The following is a 15219-nucleotide window of genomic DNA, read 5'->3' as shown; positions in this document are numbered from 1 at the left end:
CTTCACATGTTATCTTAGAGTCTGAACCTCTAGAAGCATCTAGGAGAATAAAGGCTTGCTAAATGAGAGAAATTCAGAACTACATCTTTCATCTCTCACCAGGGATTTTGTAAGCAACAATAAGGACATCTCATAGTTTCTAACTTAATCATGTGACATTTATTGAAGACTTATGCATTAAGCAACTGGGCTAATATTTTGGACCAGCCACGTAAGTAACGATGTAAAACAATATGTTGAACACTATTCTGCCTGTTATATCCCATTACCCTCAGTTCTGGGGAGGTAGATGTATCATCCCCATTCCTATAGAAGAAAATCTGACTGATGAAGAAAGCTGACACAGGGCACACAGGGAATAAACAGCAGGGCCAACATAATAACCTGGTAATCTGACTCCAGAACCTGAGCGTAATTTACTAGGATTTACTGACACTTCTGGAAATAATTATAGGTAGCTTAGAAAGAAAAGAAAAGATTATTGTTACATGAACTGACATACCAAGTCTGCTGCTGCTCTTAAGCAATACTTTGTCTTCCCTCACCGAGTTTATTTCCAACCAAACTAGAACTTCTTACCAGAAGCCCCCAACCTGCTCACATGATTCCTGCTGCACAGCTTCAGGATGATGGAAGGACAGCTGATCGCTCTGGCAGATCTGTTCACCCAAACTCTTTATGCCCTATTCATTCTCTATAGGGAAATTGTCATTAGCAGCTTTTCACAGGAAGGGAAATGGAACCGTGTTACAGTATTACCCAGAATTTGGAAGCCATATCCTTCTGGGCTCAATAAACCATGCTAAGAGCCCCCAGTTATGTTTGTTTCATGGTTGTTATTTCAACTCAAGGGCGGCCGATCTGCTTGGTCAGACAAAGGGACAGATAACAATGTAACCTCCCAAAATACAGATGCTTGGAACCAGGGAGTTCTTGCTGTGTGGCTGAGCCCTGGGATAGAAGGAGGGTTAAACTACCTCCCTGCCATAGTCATCTCTCCAGGGTTAGTTAGCTCTTCAGGGCCAAGTAGCCAGGACAGGAGAGAGGCTTGGTTTAGCACTGTGGGTTTACAAACTGCTGATCTGAGACCCTGAAACAACATTCTGCTCACAGATATGGAGCAAAGGAAAGGACTTTAATTGAGGTAAACCAGTGGTGGTCACAGATAACACATTAGACTTTAACATAGATTAAGTGAAAGCAAAGCAAGTCTTGAGAGAAAATAATAGAACTGAACAGAGAATAGATATGCGGGGCAGAGATTGCTGACAGCAGAAAGAGAAAAGCAATCTGGGTAAGTGGCTCCCCAGTTTACCCCCAGGAATGAAGTGGTGGGGGTCTCCATTGAGATTTCCCCACTTGTTAAAAGAATTCCAGAACTGCCACTGCTCAAAGGACCTCAGCCAGCTTCCATGTTGCAGATAAGAAAGCTGAGACCCAGGAAGGTAAATGACTTGCCCGAAGCCACTCGGGGGAAGACAGACTGGAATCCAGCCTTCCTGACTGGCGTCCTCTACCTCCAGTCTCACCATTGGACTGGCTCTCTCCTTTTGGCCTTGAGAAATGGCTTCACTCTTTTCTCGTTGTTTGTGTACAACTGCAGGGCCCATCTTGGTAGCTGCCAGCATTGTATCCTAGTGACACAGACTGACAGGTGAAAGAGCTTGTCATCTATATTTCTTATCTGTGGGACAGTTTAGTCCATAATGGGGGCTTGCCTGAAGAAGGCTTCAGGATCATGTGATACTGATGATCGGATATATGAGAAGTTGTTTGAGAGTTGTTATTGCCAGAGAATACTGGTTCTCAAAGTGTGGTCCTGAGACCAGGCACATCACCACCACCTGGAAGCTTGTCAGAAATGGAAAATCTTGGGCCTCACCCCAGACCTACTGAATCAGGATCTCTGGAGTGGAGCTCAGCAAACTGTTTTATCAAGCCCTGTGAGTGATCCTGATGCCCTGAAGTCTGACGCCCTCTGGCCTAGAGGACAGAGTCAGGATGAATTCGTCAAATAGACCAGAGGCAGCTAAGGAGGACTGCAGAACAAGGACGGACCTCTGGAAGGGGGTGAGCTCCCCTGACACTAGGTGCACCGCACAGAATAAAGGACCTCAGCCAGGAAAGGCGAAAAAGGGGCTGCCCCATGAAGAGTATGGAACTAGATTGCCCCTAAGGTCTCTGCAGTTCCAAGAGTCTATGAGAGTCTTTACATGACAAATAGTCCAAGAAACACAAGTGTTTCTCTTTTCTGGAATGTAAGCTCCATAAAGGCAGGCATTTCTGTGGGTTTCTTTTTTTGCTACTATAACCCCAGTGCCTAGAACAAGAGTATAGTTCATGGGCCAAATCTTACCCACAGCCTGGTTTTGTAAATAAAGTTTTATTGGCAAATAGCCATTTGTTCATTTACATCTTGTCTACATCTGCTTTCACTCTATTGTAGCAGAGTTGAATAGTGATGACTGATAATATAGCCCACATGTGTTTTTTGTCTTTGTATACAACACTATACATACAGCAGTATTAGTACAATTCTTTTTGGGTCCCCTGACCAGATTCCAATGTGCGTGTGTATGTGTATGTGAGAGAAAGAGAGAGAGAGAGAGAGAAAGAGGTAACATTCCTGACACCACGTGTTGTGCCCAAAGTCGTGAATCCCAGAAGACCGCCAAGGAGCCAACACCGATGCAAAAGCAAAGAGCCTTTATTCGAGCTAGCTCGAGCTCAATCTCTCATCTACACCAATGAAGTGGCAAGATGTCAGAGAAAGAGAGCGAGTTTCAATATCACAAAGGTTTTATGGGGTTCTAGGGCAGTTGGTGGGGTGATGATCATGGCTCTGGCCAATTGGCAGGGTCTAATGGTGTTGGGTGAGCTCTTTGCTGACTGGAGAGGAGAGAGACCAAGCTCCAATTGGGTGAAATAGGATCCAGGTCCCGATTGGCTGAGGTAGGATCTGGGTCCCAATTGGCTGAAATAGAATCTGAGAGCTTGCCCTTTCATTCCCCCCTTTCTCTGGATCCTAAGAAGGGACCCAATCATGGGTCTAATAAGGTTTTGCAGTTGTAAGGAGATAAAGGCTGATACTGTTGTCTTAGCACCATTAGCTGGACTGTATTAATTCTATCTTTAATAAAAGTTATCAGTTTATTGAGGATACATGGTCTAAAGGTAACAAGATTACTAGGGGCTTGTATTGAGCACGGAGGACTATCAGTTGGATGGCCCCCACGTGGTCTCTGACAATATGGACCAGCCTGTTGATGATACAGGGCCCAAGCGTTAGTAAGAGTAGGATGGCAAGGGGTCCTTGAATATTAAAGATAATTTCCTGCCTTGATTTCTCTCTGGGACACTGGTGCCTTGGTTTGGGTGCACATCAAAAGACTGCATGCCCAGCCTCTAAGGTGGGCTGAGATATTGTCTATTTGCTAAAGAATCCTGTCTTTTACTATGCCATCTACGGCTGGGTCTGCATGCTAAGCCAGTTGCTCAGTTTGCAAAATTACCTAATCAGATCTGAAGGAGGAAAGACAGCACATAGGCCTGGGCCTTTTAGTATGCTAAAGTGAATCTTATACAGGATTACAAATGATTAGCATAATAAAACATGTGCTACTCTTCTTTATCTGGGGAACATTAACTGATCTCACTGAAGAATGATTCTAGAGCTTAATGTTCAACATAGTTTTAGTAGAGGGGGTTCCTAGCATGTAGTTACATTGCTCTGACTGCAAATATCCTGCCTTGCATTCTCCAGAGGCTCTCACCTTATTCTAAAGCCTATGGTCCCTGTCTCATTCTCCCCTCTACAGATAGAGACTCTAGCTGCTGCTAGGGAAAAGGGGTGATGACCGCTCTGGCTGCTTCATGCTGAGAGGGGGGCGCAGTAAAGGGTGCAGCTAGGTCTCCATCACTGGTCAGTTGAGAGTGAAGGGCCCCCACCAGTAAGATGGCAAACTTCTGGCTTCTCTTTGGGGTCCTCAGTTCCCGCCGGCGCCACCTGAAGCCCAATCACCTCTCACCCCCCTCCCAATCCCAGCACCTAGCCAACAGCCACCAGCCCCATAGAAGTGACACCTCAATCAGTTCATGCCCCTTCCTATATAACCCAGCACCTTTCCCTAATAAAGCGGAATTCTCCGGTGAGTTGCTGCTGTGTGTCGCTCCTTTCCTTTCAGAGAGGGCCTCAGAAGTTTGGAGCTTCTATTCTAGGTTTCATTTCTATTACTATTTGCAGTTTTGTGGCTTCTAGGTAAGATAAAACAAATTGTGTTATTAGGTTAAGTAGCAACATCTGGAGTTGGATTTTCTATTCTGGAAGGACAAACTTGACGAGATTAAGAATGCATGGCTGAATATGAGAACTAGAAATATGAAGACTCTAATTGAGAATCATAGTCAGGTATTATGGGGAAACTAGAATTCTGGATATTAGGATTTAGTATAGCTAAGACAGCATTATTGAAACAACACTTTTCTCTAAAATCACCCTTATTTTTATTAGAATTAGCCAGATTAAGAAAACAATGAACAGTTGGTTTGATTATTTGCATAAGTGCAGCAAGAAGAGCAATTGATTACATAGGCTCTTTTAAACATGCCTTGCTGGAACTTTTTGTAAGGAATTTCAGATTGAACTTTTAAAGGCCTTTTGAGGCCAGACAGCCAAGCCAGACTTGCCATCAGGTTTTGCCTGCAGTACCTGTAGATTTGGGTGAATTCCTCTCTTCTCGAGGTCCCCAAGACATCTTGAGGTGCCTGAACCTGCCAGGAAGTAATCTTCCTTACTCACCTGGTAAGGCTGCTGGGAACCCTGTAAGCAAGGTACCAGGCCTGTTCTTCCAAGGGGCTTTGTTGGCTTTATAAAGTCAACCTTAGTTCCTTAAAGCTGTCCATATCTGAGTTTATGCATGTGTCTCTCAGGATGCCATTCCAGTCAAAGCCTTGGTAGTATAAACTCTGTTTTTAATTGGTCCTCTTAGAAGGAATGCAGGTTCTTATTGAACTTATGCAAATAAACATAGTGCCATGAAATATAAAAATAATCACTGAAAGTTTTTAAATTCTGGAGAGATCAGGTAGAGAGAAAGATAAATGTTTCAATTCTGCTTATAAAGATAGTCATTTGCTAAACTGTTGTCAGCTTAAGAGAAAAGCTTAAAGCACTTTATCAGCAACATCTGAAACAAAAAGTCACAAAACCATCTTTCTTAGTTCACTTAATCTTATGTAACCAATGCCTGTTCTGATGAAATCTGGCTCTTTACTAGTAGTTGAGGAGTAATAAAACAGTGACTATAAATGACAAAAGACTTACAAATGACAATGGCTAAAGAATTGATGAGAGCTTACTATAAGACAGTTGACATAAGGAAATTTGGACATTTTTGTAACAAAACATTCAGTAACAAAGTTTAGCATCATTCTCTTTGATAGTGCTTTCTAGGTGATTAAGCAGGGAATTATATATATATATATAAGCCAAATTAGTCAAATACTTTCTCCAATGAGAAAAAAATTCCTCTGACATGTTCCAGGGGTCCTCTGGAAAATATTAGAGTTAACTAGAGGTAAAAGTACCTTTTGGAATTTGATTTTGGGAAGTTGTCAGAAGAAAGTTTATTTGGCACTTGCTTAAATAGTATTATAGGTTGCTATGAAGCAATATTTATCCATTTAACCAGAATGACAAAATACCTCAAAGGCAAATAAAGAAGTTTACACAGTTGTTAGCAAACTTTAGCTTTCAGTCTTTTTAATATTAAGATGTCATTTTCTTAAATACTCAGACAACTCATTGAGACTTTAAGCATGAGAAACTTCTTTGATAAAACAATTAGAAAGCCTTTTGCAATCTTTCAACATTAAGAGCAGACTAACAGTTTAAGAAAATTTTGTCTTTTTAACTGAAAATAAAATTCTAATTTTGCTGTGTACTTGATACCGAGACTCATTTGCTTTAATTTTATATAGCATGACCATATTAAATTCTTCCAAAACTTTCTACAACCTTCTTCTTATATTTAGATTTCTCTTTCTAAATAAACAGATGTACTTTACAATAAAGTTACTTTTTTTTATCAAAAGACATTCTTTAGCATGCAGAAATGTTTTCCTTATTACTTTAAGTAGTTTTAATTAGAACTTAAAACCATTAGGTACCTTAATTTCTAGTGAACACTGAGAAGCAGGCTACTGTAAACTGTTACACTAGCATTCTTTAGATTGACAAATTTATGAACATTTTCTGTAACTGTGAGCTTTACAGCACAATCTCTCACTAAACATAAAGTATATCAACTTAGCAAAACTTTAAGATTTTAGGTTACTACAAAGATTCTCAGGCTGCAGGTAGGTATACACACTGTAACACAATTAAAAAGGTGTTCACTTGTCACACTCATTTAGTTCACTCATTTGTAACAACTGTGCTAGATTACTTATAAGACCTTTACTGAATATTAGACAAAGCCAAGCCTTTAAGCATTTTATTCTTAAAAGATAAAGCAGATAACATCGACTTAAATAACCTTAGGTAAACTTAGGCAGCTGATAACTACAAGGACATGCCCGCCTCAGGCAAACCCAAATTAGCATTAATGCTTAACATTTTTTATCAGATTTTCTGGAAGTTTTAGAATGCCCAATTTTCACAAGTGCTTGTCTTTAAATCAATTTCATTAATACCATCCAGAGGTAGAAAGATATTTTCATTTACACACTTAGACACACAAACATACAGACTGAGACATAATGATAAGGTTCCCTCTGGCAGCCATCCAACATTGAAAACTGGCTACTCACTAGAACAAAAAGTCTGCCACCAACCCTTCTGGACTTCCACACTGAGGTTGTTAGCTCTTCCCCTGATATCTTTAACCTGTAAAAGAGTGGTTAGATTAAATGTTCCCTCCGGCAGCCAGCCAATGTTAAAGGACGGCCACTCGGAGGTGCAGAACACATGAAATTTTCCCTTCCTGACGTCCATGCTCAAATTGTGAGCTCTCTCCCTAACATCTGAGAAAAATGGTCTGTCATGAGACAAAGGGGTTGTCTACATCTGTCCCATTTCTTCTGTCAACAAGACTAAGACAAACATGACAAACAAACAGGTGCCTACAGAGAAGAATCTGCTGCAGCCGTGGAAGCAAAACTGAAAGTAAGTTGAGGGCCTGTTGGACTGCAGTGGCAGCTGACTTTCCTCACAGAAGAGGACCTCTTCCTCCAGACGGGGGCAAGGGACGTCTCCCAAGACCCCTGGTCGGCAACCCACCAGCGCATCCGCCTAAGTCAATGCTGACCCAGATACAGATTGGAGCTCCTGCAGGCTTATATAGGCTTGTTCGTGAACAAAAATAGTGAGACACAGATAAAGACAGAGTGAGACACAGGTAGACAAGGACAGACAGATAACTGAGTGCACTCACCAGCCGGCACAGGGCCCTCTGGGTCGGGAGTCCTGGGGGTCTCTGGGATCCCAGACGAGCCCCCAAATGTTGTGCCCAAAGTCACGAATCCCAGAAGACCACCAAGGAGCCAACACTGATGCAAAAGCAAAGAGCCTTTATTCGAGCTAGCTCGAGCTCAATCTCTCATATACACTAACGCAGTGGCAAGATGCTAGAGAAAGAGAGCGAGTTTCAATATCACAAAGGTTTTATGGGGTTCTAGGGCAGTTGGTGGGGTGATGGTCATGGCTCTGGCCAATTGGCAGGGTCTAAGGGTGTTGGGTGAGCTCTTTGCTGACTGGAGAGGAGAGAGACCAAGCTCCAATTGGGTGAAATAGGATCCAGGTCCCGATTGGCTGAGGTAGGATCTGGGTCCCAATTGGCTGAAATAGAATCTGAGAGCTTGCCCTTTCACAAAAATTATCAGACACCAGCATGGTGTCCAAGAGCTCAATTCAATTTTGATTCTATCGGCCCAAAGACAGCACCAGATTCCCAGGTTAAGGGCTTTGTCCTATAAGACTACCCTCAAGCTCCCACTCCAGATGGCGGTCATGCCCCAGGCAGTTTACCTGTGATTCTGACCAACCAGCTACAGAGTGGAGGTCCCCATCACCTCCCCCTTAGGGTCCACTAATTTCCTAGAGTGGCTCAAAGAACTCAGAAAATCGCTTACGCTTACCAGTTTAATAAAGGATACCATAAAGGTTACAAGTTAACAGCCAGATGAAGGGATAACACAGGGCAAGGTCCCAAAGAAAGGGGCTTCTATCCTTATGGAGCTTAGGGCCTGACTCAGGGGCACGTGGAAGAATCTGGTTCCCCAAGGGTAGAAGCTCCCTCAGATAGAGAAGCAGGATCTAAGAGAACAGAGAGAGGTAAGCTCTTCTCAGGGGTTTTTGTGAGGTCTTCATTGCATAGTCATGATTGACTAAATCATTGGCCAATGGCTGATTCAAGCTCCAGCTCCCACCCTTGGGTGGGGTCCAAAAGTTTTTTGTTAACATGACAAGACACCCATTTCACCTTTAAGGCTCAGCAGTGTTTTCAGGAACTGTGGATACAGACCAAATATAAGAAATATATATATTTCTTATAACTCATATAGCACTCCATGGCAGGATCTTCAAACATGGATTCCTTACAGCAAAACAATCATGTCTGTCAGAGAACTTATATCTGGTATAGCATTTATACACAAGATAGAACAATAGCAGCAATACAAATAGGCCTGACATTTGGAGAAGCCAGTGTGGTGTGGGGACAGATTTAAAGAGACAACTCATTTGTCCCATAAAGTCATTATAAACATTTTTATAATGGTTCAGTTTGTCAACATATCTTATGAGCAGTTTCTCCCAGAGCAATGTAACTCCAGTTTGCAGGCTGGTGTTCAGCTTTGTCAAGGTTCCAAACAGAGATGTAGTGTTGGCAAGAGGTGATGTAGCTTCACCTCTCTGGGAATCTGGTATGCTTTTGCTAAGAGATGATATTCTCTTGCTCTAAGCCTCTCTCAAAGTATTAATAAAATATTGGATTTTCCTTGTCGCATAACCCACTTACCCATCCCTTTATCCTCAGCTGTAATTTCTCCTTCTCTCCATTTGTCATTGATCTTAACCCAGACTTTTGCCCCTGTGGAAGGGACATCAGGTTTGGCCACTGTGCTGGTCCAGATGGCTGACAGCAGTACTAGTCTGGCAAGGGCCTCTCCCTCAGCCCACTGCCACTCATGTAAGGTAGGGCTACACAGGTGCAGAACTAGTGGGCTGTCATGGCCACTAGACAGCACAGTTGCACCCATTGTCAGCCCTGACCTGGCCACATGGGGTGAAGGCACAAGCCACCCCATCAGGCCCTTAGAAATTCTGACATAGAGTTAAGGGTAAGGTTACAGTTCTTGCTTAGTAATCTTCCCAGCTTCTGGCACCCACAGACACAGCCCTGGCCTGGGACCACTGCATCGGGCTGGAAAAAAGAAGGTTGTGGTGATGTGGGGAAGAACGGTATAGATGCAGTAGTATCTTCCCTCACTTCCTTCTCTACATCTCCTGGGAAAGCCCAGGAATCTATCCACTGGGGACCCTCCCTGGTTCCCCTCATGTTAAGTGTGAGCACACGCTCTTGAAAGCATGTAAGCCAGCCCCTCATGCCCTTAAACCCCATTTTAGACAACAGATGTTTCAGCTGCCCATTCCAATTTTCTATTAGACCACTGCTCTGAGGATGATATACACCATGGTGCATCCATCTGAGGTGAGGTCTCCTGGCCCGCTGTTGGACACCATGGGTTTGAAGTGTGTCCCTTGGTCTGAAGAGGTGTAAATTGGTCGTCCAAATTAGCACAGCATCTTCTGTTCCAATCCTTTAATGGTATTTTGGGTATTTGCATCTACCCCAGGGTATGTAAAGCCCAGCCTAGAATAAGTCTCTCTTTTGGTTAGGACCCATTTATAGCTTCCAGGGGCTACTGGCATTGGTCCAGTGTAATCCACTTGCCAGCTATGTGTGGGACCTTCACCCTGGGAAATTTTCCCCATAGCCCACCGTAGTCTTTGTCTCTTGTGTTGACAGATGTTACAGCCCTTGTTGGCATTCTGTGCCTCAGAGGGTGCAAGAGGAATATGTCTAGATTCAGTCCTTCTCTGCATTGCTGCAGCTCCCCCATGTCCACTCATTTCAGGGGCCCAGTGGCTGCCTCAAGGGGGTGCCCCAACAGGTCCACTTGGTTCCAGTCACCTTCAGATCCTGGAGGCTGGTCCTTCTTTTGGGCATTGCCATGTCCTACTTTAATATGCCCCTTAAGTTCCCATAGTGATTTCCACAGGGCTGCACCCTACATGGGCATTCCTTTAGCAGTCCAGTTTTCCACTGCCCAATTACCTGACCATATGGCCAGGCCATTGGCTACAGCCCATGAGTCTGTGAAAATCCAAACATAGAGGCTTTTATCATAATTCAATTCTTCTATCACTGCTAGGAAAACAGCATGCAATTCAACCCACTGAGCTGATTTGTTTCTACCTTCCTCAACCAGAGTCTTGCCATCCATTGCTCTTAATGCAGCAGCTTTCCAAACAGGATATTGTCCATTCATCTTGGAACTTCCATCTGTAAATCAAGCAGCTCTTTGCTGTTCTGCTGAGAGCTGTTCATAGGTCACAGCCCATGTAGCAGTTGGTCTGGCGGCTCATCAGGCTCCAACATCAGTCGTAGAGGAAAAGACGCTCCCTGCTCATGGATCCAGGTGGGCCTCCTTGCATTTCCCCAGCAGCCTCCTCCTGAATGAAGCATTTCCATTTTATTATGGAACTCTTCTGGGCACTGCCTTCCCTATTAGAGTGTTTCTCTGACATCACCCATGTCATTATGGATATCTCAGGTTTCAAGATTATTTTATGTCTTTCAGTCACTGAGGCAGTCCCAATTAATGCCCAACAGCATGTTAATAATTGTCTCTCAAGTGGTGTGTACAGGGCAGCAACATCTGGGAATTTTCTGGTCCAAAATCCCAATAATTGTTGCAGGGAGGCACTCATGGACTTTTGCCACAAGCTCCAGTCTGCCTGGGTCCAGGAGACAGACACTTCCAAAATCTTGTCTGAGTGGGGGTCATAAGGGCACAAAGGCATTGAAAGAGTGACTGCCTTTTGTAATTCAGACATGGCCTGATTTTGTTCAGGTCCCCACTCAAATATAGCTTACAGATGGGAGCTAGCAATACTTCCAGGAGTGGAATATGCATCCTCCAAAATCCAAATAAACCAACCACATGCTGGGCTTCTTGTTTGAATCTAGGGGTGGGTAGTGAGAGCAGTTTATTCTTAGTCACTTGGGAGATATCCCAGGTGGCTCCTGCCTATGTTACTCCTAAGAATCTCACTGTGTGAGCATCCCTTGGACCTTTGCTGGGTTTATTATGTGTCACTATTGATCATATGTGTCACTATTGCATTCACATCAGTGCTAGCCTGCTCTTCTGTTTCCGATATTATTACAATGTCATCAATATAGTCTATTATTACACTTGAGACCTGTATTAAGTCCAAATCACTCCTGACAAGTTGTGACAATAAGATGGTGAGTTCAGGTAACCCTGTGGCAGCCCAGTAAATGTAAACTGGGATTCTTCCCACACAAAGGCAAACTGGGGTTGGCTCTTCTCAGAGACTGAGAAAGAGAAGAAAGCATTTGCAAGATCCATCACTGAGTACCAGCCACCTTCAACATGCTGCAGTTTCTGTGTGGTTGAGAGCGTGTCTGGAACTGCTGAGGCTATGGGTGGTGGAACTTTATTTGAGGCCCGGTAGTCTACTGTTAGTCTCCATGAACCATCTGCCGTTTTCACAGGCCACACAGGACTGTTGTACAGTGAATTTGTGGGCACCGGCCCTCCGCCTTCTAGCAAGCCACTAATTAAAGTGGTGATCTCTTTTTGCAGGTATTCTGTATTGCTTCTCCCATGTGGGTTCTGGCAGTTCTAGCACTTCCCATTTAGCATGGCTGGTTAAAACAGGCCTGAGGGCAGGCTTACGTGGCTTTCGTTTTACAGTACTAGGTAGGGAGCAATCCCTAATTGGACATAATATCCATTGTTAGGGTCTAGGACTCCGGGGTTTCCCAGAGAACAAGACACATGGACACGGAGATGAAAATCCAAGCAAAGTCTTTATTCAGCCAGCAAGCTGGGGTCGACAGCACCTCCCCTGACACGCAGGCTGAGTCCGAACTGCCGACCCTGAAGCAACTTTGGGTACTGATTATACAGGATCTTCACAGCAGTTACACCAAAGCCTGTGCAGTTCTACAACTAATAGGTTTAAAACACACTCTATATTGTAACCAATGGGAAACATTGTAACCTTTTTAGGGAATGCGCCAGTTGCCTGCCCGCTTCAATTGTTATCTCTTGCTTACCCAAGCATGTCTATGTGACTTATCATGGGTTACATCCCCAGGCATTCCCAGGCTGTTGCCCACTTCTAGTTATCTAACTTAGGGTAGGCACATTTCTCAGAAGCCTCCGGTAATTTACACAAGAAAAGACTGGGTGGCTCTCGCTCTAGGCAGTCAGGTTAAGTGTCATTAGTTCTTTTTCCTGACTTGATGCTCTCTGCACTCCGTTACACATCCCCAATAATACATTCAGGTAAAGGAGATACAACAACCTCACACAAAATCTGCTCAAATGCCCCAATTTTATTCAAACTTTCACCTTAATTCCATCAACTGCTATATCTCCATATTCTCCCAATTTAATTTTAGCCCCTTTGGGTAAAATTGCAATACTTCCAGAATCTCTCCCTTGGCTTTGTGCATCCCTTATCAATAGGTGTTTCCAAGGGGTGGAAAGAAGTAGTGCATCTCTATATCAGTAGGTAATTACAAGGGGGAGCTAGGACATATCTGGACCAGAGAGGTTGGGTGGAGTCCCTATTTTGCAGCCAGGTCAAGAGAGACACAGGTGAGCAGAATTGGACTATTGCTTGTAAGGAGTTTCCCTCATTTTATTTCTCCCTTTGACTGATTTCAGTTTCAAAGGTAATTTGCCCTGGGCTGGGTACAGATTCTACACCCCTTCCCTCCCCTGGAGGTACAGTCCCTGTTAAGACTTCACCAACAGATTTTGAGATTACAGTGCATTGGGCTCCTGTATCAAGGAGTCCCAGTGTGGGTAAAATTGTAATATTTCCAGAATATATCACCTGGCTTTAGTACATCTTCATACCAATAGGTGTTCAGAGGTGGAAAGAAGTATGGCTTTAGGGTATTTGCATCATTCCTCAGGGCTGGAGAGAAGTTCATCTCCATATCAATGGGTAATCACCTGGACAATGGAGGGCTTATCTGTACAGAAGAGGTGAGGGGAGGACCGGTTTTGCTTCTGCCTGAGGACAGAGAGAAGGGCCCAGACTGGAATTTGTAAGCAATGAAAGGGTTTAAAACTATATTTCTCCCTTTGACTGATTTCTGTTTTTAGAGGTCTTTTGCCCTGGGATTTCCTCTCCCCGAACTTACATCCAGGTAAGTTTCTTCTACTCTTGCTGGCCATTTTACCCATATATGTGCCAATGGCTTCCGGTCTCTGGCTGGGGATGTGGCCAGAAGGTCCTGGCCCTTTTCTCAATCTTTAACTTGATTATCATGCCTGACCACTGCCCCAGGGGATTCCTGATCAGGTTTTTCATTGTAAACTTGGATTCCAGGCTTTATAAATTCCTTCAAGCTGGGGTAAATAGGGCAGACTTATTAGTGTAAGATAAATTCTAGCCGAAATAAGCAGGCGAAGAGAGGCAACAAAGGGCCAGGTAGTTTATTTGAATGCGAACACCCGGGCAAGATTTCTCCAGTCTACAGAAATAGAGGCTGGAGAATTCGCGCACGTAAGCAGATAGGCAGCGAGTTTTTAAAGAAGGCAGGGGGAGGCAGAGCTTAGATTTACAGCGGTGCGAGGATTGGCTAACGTAAGGCACATTTTTCAGGTTGGGAGGGGGCAACAGCTGGGGACTTTGACATGTCATCAGGGTCCGAGGTGCTTGCTCCTCCCATCAGTGCTCAGCCTTACATTTCAGCCTTTTGGTTATAATGGGCGCCGACTCAATCTGGCTACTTCTGGCTGAGGAGGGGTGACGTGGGGGGGTTTAAGGCTGGTTGATGGCTGGAGGCTCAGTCGGTAGGGGTGAGTACTTGCGCAGCAACAGTTGATTAATTTTTATGTGTGAAATTTCTGCTATGCGCTGTTGAAGGAACTTGAAAACACATGGGGCGATTAAGAGTAAACCACAAACTGTTATTAAGGGGCCTAGCAGAGGCATTAGCCAGGCCATTATGGGAGACTGAATCCACCCATAAGGGCCGCCTTCAGGTACTCGTGTTCTGTGGAGGTGTTTTTGTAATTCTTGCAGTTTTTTTATGCTTTGCTCTACGACCCCAGACTCATTGATATAGTAGCAGCATTCTTCTTGCAAGAAAATACAGGTTCTGCCGTTTTCTGCGTGTAAGCAGATCTAAGGCTCGCCGATTTTGAAGGGTGACCTGGGCAAGGGAAGTAAGTTGTCGCTGGAGGGAAATAAGGGAGGTTGAGGTTTCTCCTAAGGTTAGGCTCACTCTATCGTCTAATGCTGCCAATTGACTTGCTAGACTTTGAGAGCTCACTAAGCTATGGCTTAACGCTCCTGCCCCTGTGGCGGCAGCGGACACTGCAGTAACTAGACTCACTCCCACCAGTACTGGTAGAAAAACCACCCTCTTCTGTCTAGTGTTTTGATATATAGACCATTCATCTAGTGCCTATCTTACCTCAGGTTTGCTGTACAAAGTTAGTTGGGGCACTAGCATTACTGAAAAGCAGGGTCTTACCATGGTGCTGTTGATGCATTGGGTAAGCGTGCTGTTGCACCAGAAGAATCCACCTCCTTGAAGGGAAATTGGAGTGTCTACAGTCACCCGTCATCAGCATTGGCTTCTCATTGGCCATTCTGATAGTGGAATGCTGAGTCAGGTAGCAGGTTAGGGGGGATGATGGCTTTTCGTGCCATTTTCTGGTGACTCCGGGCTTATGCCGAGCTTTGGGCTGAAGGCTTGTTTTCCACATTGGTACTTCGCTTAAAGGGAGGCTGCAGTCTTTTTTAGAGTTTACTGGTTGAGCCTGGAAAAAACTAATGGGAACTGCAGCCACCGGGGGGCGTTGGAGGGAGGCACAGAGGAAACAATTAGACACATTGCTGAGGATATGTGAAGCATTAAAAAACTGCACTGTTTCTCT

The sequence above is a fragment of the Manis javanica genome, chromosome 4 (genome assembly GCF_040802235.1).
Source record: "Manis javanica isolate MJ-LG chromosome 4, MJ_LKY, whole genome shotgun sequence".
Lineage (NCBI taxonomy): Eukaryota > Metazoa > Chordata > Mammalia > Pholidota > Manidae > Manis > Manis javanica.
This window is presented reverse-complemented; position numbering follows the sequence as displayed.